We start from the raw sequence: 2,140 nt of genomic DNA, 5'->3' as shown, positions 1-2,140 counted from the left end.
ACTGTCTGAAAGCTCCTAACAGAACAAACAACATATTATGTGTATTCGTATAAACTAAATCACAACTAACAGGTGACGGGGAGGCCAATTGATAGTAATTATAAGTTCAGCTATGAAAGCAAATATACAGACAACCCAATCTGCAGTTAGAAATTATTCTCAATTGATTTGATGTCTGATTCAACACAGGGTCATAGAAGCCTAAAATAACTAGTAAGGGGATTGTAAAACTAAATAGAAGATGTGTGTGACGCCGAAGACATGCTCGCCCTCGCGGATGGCAGGACCATGTGTCGCGTTCACCTCCTAGCCAAGCGACACGACACCACACACAAATAGTTTATGTTAGGGATTGGGTTCTCAGTTTTGAATAGCAGGAACGGAAGAGAAGGGGCCCTGCGAACCAGGTGCTTGCTCAACACCGATGAAGACCTGGGCGCGGCTCCAACCTCCCCGCGCCGCCCTATGCTGGATCGAGGCCAGGAGGCCTCCTTAGGGCTACTTTGGCAGCCACAGGGTGATTAACCCAGGGAAATGATCAGGTGGGAGGGAATTTTTTGGACAAGGCAATCCCCGTCCACCTGCTGGGGGGATATCCCCGCATGGGGTAACTTCCCCATTGCTATTTGGAAGCTTTCCCAGGGTGTTGGTTTATAACTGTTGACTTGGACAAACCAGCAATATGTATACATGAAGGATCATCCGATGATACATATGTTTAATAAAAACATAAAATGCAAGTGAATAGGAAAGTGAGTAACATAAAAAAATGCTAAACAAGGGGTAGCAATTCAAGGATATAACAAATAGCTCAAAAAATAAAAAAACCTGTCACATTCAAACTAAGCATGCTGTCCAAATGAGAACGTTAGATTCTTTCTGAAACCAAAACCTGAAGACCGCAAAACTTAAATTTAACCAACAAAAATATATGACAACATTTGCCTGTACTTTATGAAAATTGTACTGGATAAAATATATCACATGTCTCTCTATTCAAATACATAGATGGTTAAAATATGATATGAACTGAGACTATCTGCAATAACCATTAACTAATTAAAAACTTGACACTTTTGCAGCTTCCTCAATCTTGCAGATGATTTCTTTGGATCAAAGTCTTGATGTAAACCTTATTTCTCTGTTAAACTCCTGCAGATACATTGAGTAAAAATTAGAGTAGAGACTACATAATAGTAATGCTGCAAAATCATATCATGATAACCATATATTGAATGGAAATCCTAAATTGAGAATGCTCAGAACTAACATTCTAATCACAGGCATATAGAACTAGAATTAGCTTGCAACATCCTCTGTATTTGTGTACTTGACTTTTACTTTCAGAATTCAGAGGAAAACCAAGTGCAACCACACAACAGTCAATGTCCTTAAAAACCATGATGATTTAAGCTATCGCACATTGCAATTCAAAAGTTCCAGGTTCCTAAGCCTTAGATGGTTTTCAGAAAAGCTCAATGGAAAAGAATTTTGCTGAATTACTTACACAACAAGATATAGCAAGAATGTCAGACTGAATGTTTATCAATGGGTTGATTATAATGTCTGAGTTGCTATCTGGATGCTAATCTAAATAGAAGGTTATCATTATAAAATCAAGGAATTGTTAATAGAAATTAGATGGAAAGGAGAAACGTCTGCTTATCAAACCACCTCTGCTCGACACAGAGGCCTCATCATTGGACACGCTGCTCTCTTGGGCATCGATGGCTGCTCCAACTCCTGGACGCTTGCTGCCTTCTATCTAGGAGGAACACCTTCTTCAGTCAGCACTTGAAGATGGTCGGTCGGTGTAGCTTGACACAGGGATCAGGACACATGTGGCATATTAGATTACAGTAGGTAGATGGCAGCGGCGGCTTCTGGGTTTCAAACTACAGCATAGTCAGTAATTCTTTTTGCTTTGTATGTAATCATGATGTTTTGACCATATTTGGAGGACAACAAAATAAGTTTGTCTTAAATACTTTGCAAATTTCCGAAACAAAAGTTATTGACTATAAAATGTGGTCCAGCTTAAAATAAAGCTCCGATAAACATTTGGTGAAAATCCAATTTTATGTGATGTTTAAATTTCAATATTTTGAGAAGATGTAAAAGTTACTTACAATTTGCGAAG

At 38.7% G+C, this 2,140-nt stretch overlaps 1 long non-coding RNA gene across 1 annotated transcript; it reads right to left on the bottom strand.

Moving 5' to 3' along the window:
- LOC110435524 lies at positions 894-1,762 on the bottom strand. Its single transcript, XR_002453242.1, has 2 exons — positions 1,675-1,762; positions 894-1,152 (listed from the first exon to the last, which is right to left on the bottom strand). It is a non-coding gene; the product is annotated as an uncharacterized LOC110435524 (long non-coding RNA).

This window comes from Sorghum bicolor, chromosome 5 (assembly GCF_000003195.3).
Source record: "Sorghum bicolor cultivar BTx623 chromosome 5, Sorghum_bicolor_NCBIv3, whole genome shotgun sequence".
NCBI classification, from domain to species: Eukaryota; Viridiplantae; Streptophyta; class Magnoliopsida; order Poales; family Poaceae; genus Sorghum; species Sorghum bicolor.
This window is presented reverse-complemented; position numbering and strand designations above follow the sequence as displayed.